Below are 6,903 nucleotides of genomic sequence, written 5' to 3'. Positions count from 1 at the left end.
ACGCCACAGCAACACAGGATCCAAGCAGTGTCTGCAACCTACAGCACAGCTCAAGGCAACGCGGGATCCTTGACCCAGTGAACAAGGCCAGGGATCAAACCCGCATCCTCCTGGATGCTAGTCAGGCTCATTACTGCCGAGCCACGGCAGGAACGCCCTTAAGTATTCTCGAACATGTGTGTTTTGCTATTCTTAATTGTCAGATTTAAATGTATGGGGAAAATGATCCATTAAAATATTTTATACTTCAAGAATCATAAATAAGCTTGCTGGCATAAGGCCATAGTTAATCACCTCAAAGACTGCTCAGACTATCTTTGAGGTAAGCAGGGTGTGCACGAGAATAATTCACAGACAGTGGGACTGCTCGGGGCCTGAGGGCCCCCCGTCCCTGCCCCACACTCTCTGCAGGGGAGGAAGGCTCTGGGAAAGTGCTGGTGAGGAGTCACCCTAAAGCCCTACTAGATACATCCACCTCCTGAGAGCTCTAAGGCCTTCCGAGTGTAGAAGATGCTCTGGCCCAGAGAGAGTCTCCTGCTCTCTCAAGGTCAGTGGAGCTAAAGTGAATGAGGAGAGGCGGGAGCGAGAGGGAGAGGGGAACGCGAGGAAGGCTCTCTTACCCATTGCCAGAGGTTGTTTTGACTTCTTGAAATGGATAGAAGTTCACAGAATTATATATTTTTCCTTTTCTGTAACTCCAGTAAATATGTTCATTGCAATTAAATAAGATTTTGCAGCCCATTACCCTGTAATGGATGTGCCTTTGGGCATTTTTGAAAACTGAAATTAAAAGAAAAATGAGCAAGTAAATGTGTTGATTAATGCATCCATGAGAATCTTGGTACTATCTTTTAAACAGACTAATGACTATTTTAAAGCAACATCATAACATGAAAATAAATATACTTTTATTGATAATGATGAACCAATTCTTCAAAACCACCACCAGTGCATTAAAATTGACAGACCCGTTCTAGAGATGGTGACAGCGAGACATGAAGAGACCCACTTGTCACACACATTAGATTGGCAGGAGCAGCAGCAGCTGTCTCAAACTGCTGGCCAGAAGGTGACAGCGAGTACCAGGACATTTGCCGAAAGTTTCAAAGTTGTACCTACTTTGCTTCAAAGAGGAATCATTTTATCAATATTTTCCAGGCAAGAGTCTGATTCCAAGATCTGTCACTTCCTTCAGGGACTGCATCTTCCTGATTCAAACTGCCTTTCATGGCTTCTGTTAGGGCAGAGAAACGGGGATGAGCCTTGCTCTCCTGCCTTCCTGCCTCCTCATCAGGGCCAACATGAGGCCTCCTTGCAGACCCCACCCAGCCTCCACGTTTCTCCTCTTCCTGGGTTAATTCTCAATTAGGATTGGAGCTGCAGCCATAGCCAGCCGCCGCCACCCTCACCTCCAGGTCTTCCCAGCTTGTTAATTCCCCACCTACCCCTGCCTACTCTGACTCAAGCTGCCCTTATGACTGATAGAACATTCCAAAGTGAGCGTGTGGCAGTTCAGGGACTAGATCAGAAAGGCCGTGGCTTCTTGGATCATTTGCTTTGGAGGGAGCCACTAGCCATGTGAGGAGGCCCCTCAAGCAGCCCCACAGAGAGGACCAAGTTGCCAGCCCCATGAGCCAGCTGCATGGAAAGTGAATCCTCAGACCCAACAGACCCTCCGACTGATGCAGCCCAGCTGACGTCTGGCTGTAACCTGGTAAGAGATCTTGAACCAGAACCACCCAGCCATGCCACTCCAGAATTCCTGACCCCCAGAAACCGGGAGGTTTAATGAATGATTACTGTTGCTTTAAGCCACTAAGTTCAGGGGTGATTTGTTACACCACAGTGGATAACTAATGCAGGAGGTTAATATATAACCCCTCTTGCGGGGCATTTATATTTTAACCAGAATCTTTCACTCGGGGAAAAAAAAAAAAAAAGTGAAATGGCAGGGGTGTGTGTGTGTGAGAGAGAGAAGGAGGCTCACTAGCAGTCAGCCCCTCCTCCACTCTGCTGTCTTTCTATTGTGGGAAAATAAAATATAATGCTTTGGGCATTAGGTTACATCTCCCTCAGACTTGGATAGAAAGATTCTTGATTATGACCTGGTATTCTCCCTCCTCCTGGCTTTAAGAAACCCAGAGACGTAAAAATACTGAATCACTCTGCTGTACACCTGAAACTAATAAAACATTGTAAATCAACTATATTTTGGTTGAAAAAAATAAAGAAGCCCAGAGAGCTAATGGGCATATAAAGCTTCCCATTACTGTGGCTCCAACCCTAACTTCATCCTGAGCCATCAGGGTGATATCTCCAGGCCGCATTCTTTTTCAAGAGTAAACTGAAGGGGGAGTTCCTGTCATGGCTCAGTGGTTAGCAAATCCGACAAGGAACCAGAAGGTTGTGGGTTCAATCCCTGGCCTTGCTCAGTGGGTTAAGGATCCGGTGTTGCCTGGAGCTGTGGTGTAGGTCTCAGATGCAGCTCGGATCCCACGTTGCTGTGGCTGTGGTGTAGGCCAGCAGCTGTAGCTCCAATTGGACCCCTAGCCTGGGAACCTCCGTATGCCGCAGGTGCGGCCCTGGAAAAAACAAAAAGACAAAAAAAAAAAAAAAAGGAAAAGAAAAACAGAGTAAAGTGAAGGGGAGTTCCTGTTGTGGCTCAGAAGTTAATAAACCCAACTAATATCCATGAGGATGCGAGTTCCATCCCTGGTCTCACTCAGTGGGTTAGGGATCAGGCATTGCTGTGAGCTGCAGTATAGGTTGCAGACTCAGCTTGGATCCTAAGTGGATGTGGCTGTGGCTGTGGCTGTGCATTGCCGTGGCCGGTGGCTACAGCTCCCATTCAACCCCTAGCCTGAGAACTTCCATATGCCACAGGAACAGCCCTAAAGAGAAAAAAAAAAAAAAAGGTAAAGCGAAGGGTGGCTAACATACAGTGCTTACTATATACCTAAACCCATCCTTGTATATTTGTAGTATGTTTCTTCATTTCATACTTGTGACAAGTTGATAAGGGAGATACCATTGTGTTCATTTCCCCATAAGGCAAGTGAAGCACAAAAGAGGTCAAATGAGCCACCCAAGGTCAAACAATAAGGAGTGGCCAGAATTCAAACCCAGGCCCTCTGATTTCCAAGCCCATGTTCCAGGACTGGACTAAGGCTCTTTCCAGACCAAGCAGTTAGGATTCTGTGCTGTGGGGAGCTCCGCCTCTATCCTGCCGCATGCCACCTAAAGCACCTCCACCGTTAGCCACATGTGCTGGAGCCATGTAGCCATCCTGAGGGCTCGTCTGCACGGGAGGTTTGGGAGAGCCCCATGCCTGCCCTGGCCACCCAAGTTTCACCTCCTCCTCCTCCTCCATTGGCTTGCTGCTCTCCTGAAAGTTTCCATTTCCACACTGTCTCTAGGATTCGTTAGAGTCTATTAAAAAAAAAATTCCTGGTTAAAATGTAAATCTTGAATCTGGGAAATGCACACCAACCTGTTATCACCCTCCTTGACCTATTAGCCGAGAACAGAGCCCAAACGGAAGAGGAAACTGGCCAGATACGTTTGAATCTGGGTAATCCGAAAAGGATCTTAAAACGTAACATCTCCAGGTGTTGGAAAGCCTTCTGAGCAGTGAAGGAGCACCCACTGGGTGAGCAAAGGGTGCCCCCCAACACACACACACCACTCACACCCCAGGCCTGCAGAGAGAGAGAAGTTTGACTTCAGAAAACTCAGAAATATGCTTTTTAAATGTAAGCATTACATAATTGATGTCATTTTGAAAAGTACAACTTTATCTTGAGTGACTTATGATGGAGGCCAGGCACGGCAAAATCGTTTTGAAAACATTATGCTAATTTAAATTAGCCAGACACAAATGGACCAGTATTATATGATTCCACTTACGTCAGGTGCCTAGAAGAGGCAAATTCATAGAAACAGAAAGTAGAGATTACCAGGGTCTGCGGGGAGGGGAAGGGGGAGTTCTTTTTTTTTTTTTTTTTTTTGTCCTTTCTAGGGCTGCTCCCAAGGCATATGGAGGTTACCAGGCTAGGGGTCTGATCGGAGCTGTAGCCACTGGCCTCCGCCACAGCCGCAGCAACTCCAGATCTGAGCCACGTCTGCAGCCTACACCACAGCTCACAGCAACGCCAGATCCTTAACCTACTGAGCAAGGCCAGGGATCGAACCCGCAACCTTATGGTTCTTAGTTGGATTCGTTAACCACTGCGCCACAACGGGAACTCTCAAGAGTTTGTTTTTCATGGGTACAGCGTTCTAGTTCGGAATGATGACCACGTTCTGGTGGCGGAAAGTGGTTATGACTGCACAATAATGTGAATGTACTTCATGCCCCTAAATGTTTACAAATGAATAAAGTGGTCAATTTTAATTTATGTACATTTTACCTGATTAAAAAAATTGTTTTAGTCATTTCTGTTTCTAGAGCTCTAAGGTCTGTATCTGGTTTTCTCTCTCCTCTTCTGTATCAGTCACTAGCGCCTTCCCATTTTTCCTCCAAAGTGTCTGTTTTATGTTGTTCTGTCTTCAACTTTGCCTCAAGCCTTCAACATCTCTCATTAAGGCTATTGAAAGGAACCCTGAAATGGCCTAGCTGACTTCCACCTCTTCCCGTCTCATCCATCTTCCAACATCGCTTTCCATGTCATCTCAGTGTTTAATACTCTCAGTGTCTCATTCTTGCCTCTAGAAGAAGCTTAAAATGTATTAAAATGGTCTTATTTCCCATTCAGAGGAAACCCAGTATATGTAGTGGCAAGCACTTGTTTTTTGTGAGCACTATGTCACTTATTTGGATTGTGACATATAGCATACATGCACAAGAGTGCCTCTAACTTCTGAGCACAGTTTTTAAAAGCCATCAAAAGAGACCACTCATGTAACCAGGTGAAGACAGAACAAAGCCAGATGGTGCGGTAGAGCTGACTTAATCCAGTACCGACTGGAAGGTATGAGTAGACCTAAGGGGAGGAATGGCAGAAGGAGCCTCAGAGAAAGAAGATATAGAGACAAACTTGTCTGACTTTCTCATTCTAACCAGGCACAGGAGACAGCACCTTCTAAAAGGACCAGAATGAAGCACATGGACAATTCTTTTAAAAACAAACAAACAAACAACTCTTCAGTGGTTATAGTATATAAAACCAGTACAGCACTAAACAGAACAAAAATGGACATGGTAGGGAATCCAGAGTTAGAAGGATGAACATATTGCAGTTCCTGCCCTGGAGGAGGTATGGACAAAGATGATTGTGATAACCAGCAATAGTTCTACAATAAAGGTGAGTACAGGAGTTCCCATCGTGGCACAGCAGAAACGAATCCAATTAGGAACCATGAGGTTGCGGGTTCGATTCCTGGCCTTGCTCAGTGGGTTAAGGATCCGGCGTGGCTGTGAGCTGTGGTGTAGGTTGCAGACATGGCTCAGACCTGGCATTGCTGTGGCTGTGGTGTAGGCCGGCAGCTGTAGCTCCAATTAGACCCCTAGCCTGGGAACCTCATATGCCACGGCTGCGGCCCTAAAAAGACAAAAAGACAAATAAATAAATAAAGGTGAGTACAAAGTACAGTGTGGAGCACAGAAGAGTGTGAAAACAGAAGGAATTAAAAATTGGAAAACTGGAGTTCCTGCTGAGGTGCAGTGGCTTAAGGAACCAGTGTTGCTGCAGCTGCAGCATAGGTCACAGCTCTGGCTCAGATTCGATCCCTCGCTGGGGAACTTTGTGTGCCCTGGGGTGCTGCAGAAACAGAAAAAAATAATAAAATAAAGTAAAATAAAGCAAACCATGAAATCAAGCAAGAAGCAATTGGTAATGAGACATTTGTCACCATTTAGTCCAAAATTCCCACTTTGAGCTGAAAAAGTTCCCTACTCTTCTCCTCCATTGCCAGAGTCTATGAAGCAACTCCCAGCGAGTTCCCAGTGGAAGTTGTGGACTCCCCTCCTCCAGAGATGTCGCAATTGACTTTGCAGCCTTACATATTCACCGGGCTGCCAAATTGTTAAAGCAACTGGATCCGAGCCCGACTGCCACTTCCTTTTGTGCTGTGTAGACACCGTCCTCAGCATGTGAAGATCCCCTAAAGCACTTAATGTTATTTTTGGACTCGTCTGATCTCCCTTACTCCTGAGTTTATAAGTTCCTTGAGGGCAGTGCCTCACGCAGGGCTCAGAGAGACAAACATTGCACCCATTCAACCCAGTGTAAACAAGAAACAAACCAAAAAGGACTACCTTTTGTCATCTCCAGGAGGGCCATGGAACTAGGCTTGGAGGTGGCTCCACAGGCAGCAGAGAACACCCTGAAAATAAGTCAGGCTTGGGCCCCAGAGCTGGCATCACCCCCTGGAAAAGAAAAGGGCTATTAGAGGAAGGAGGCGTGGAGAGTGGCAACCCTAAAACAACCAAGCGGGGGCAGCCATCGGAGAATGGATGCGCCATAGAATTTTAAAAATTTCAGCCAAACGGAGATACCTGAAACAAGTAGAGAAAATAGATAACGATTTTAAGTTTTCTCATACTTAGAAACTCACTTTTAAGTTACATACTTGTATACTTTGGAGTTTCACACACATAGTTAGAGGTATCAAGTTGCTCATGAAGGAAGCCAAATTTGAAATAAGGACATAAAAAGAACTAGCATTTTTCCATCCTGGTTCTCTAATGCTTCACTCCCCTCCCAGAGGCTTGACTACACCTGTTCTTTTGTGTGTTTGTCTCACAGACCACTGTGAAATGTTGTCTTTCCACAACAGAAATGCAAGAAAGAAATGGAAGAATAGTTTGGTATTGCTCTCCAAGGAAAATGCAAAGCTTATTATGAATATGCATTCTTATAAAAAGTTTGCCTGTACCTTTATAAACTTGCCTTTCACATCGAA

The 6,903-nt window shown here is 45.6% G+C and overlaps 1 long non-coding RNA gene across 1 annotated transcript; it reads left to right on the top strand.

Annotated features, from left to right (window-relative positions):
- The first annotated feature begins 4,861 nt into the window (after positions 1-4,861).
- LOC146395999 (uncharacterized) lies at positions 4,862-6,903 on the top strand. The gene is made up of 3 exons (XR_014829296.1): positions 4,862-4,970; positions 5,063-5,303; positions 5,914-6,903. It is a non-coding gene; the product is annotated as an uncharacterized LOC146395999 (long non-coding RNA).

Source organism: Sus scrofa, chromosome 15, assembly GCF_054392235.1.
Source record: "Sus scrofa isolate SSC_HxYL_T2T_F1_AM1 chromosome 15, Sscrofa_HxYL_maternal_Yorkshire_Landrace_v2.0, whole genome shotgun sequence".
In the NCBI taxonomy this organism is placed as follows: Eukaryota; Metazoa; Chordata; class Mammalia; order Artiodactyla; family Suidae; genus Sus; species Sus scrofa.
The sequence above is the reverse complement of the archived record's forward strand: the minus strand, read 5'-3'. Positions and strand labels throughout refer to the sequence as shown.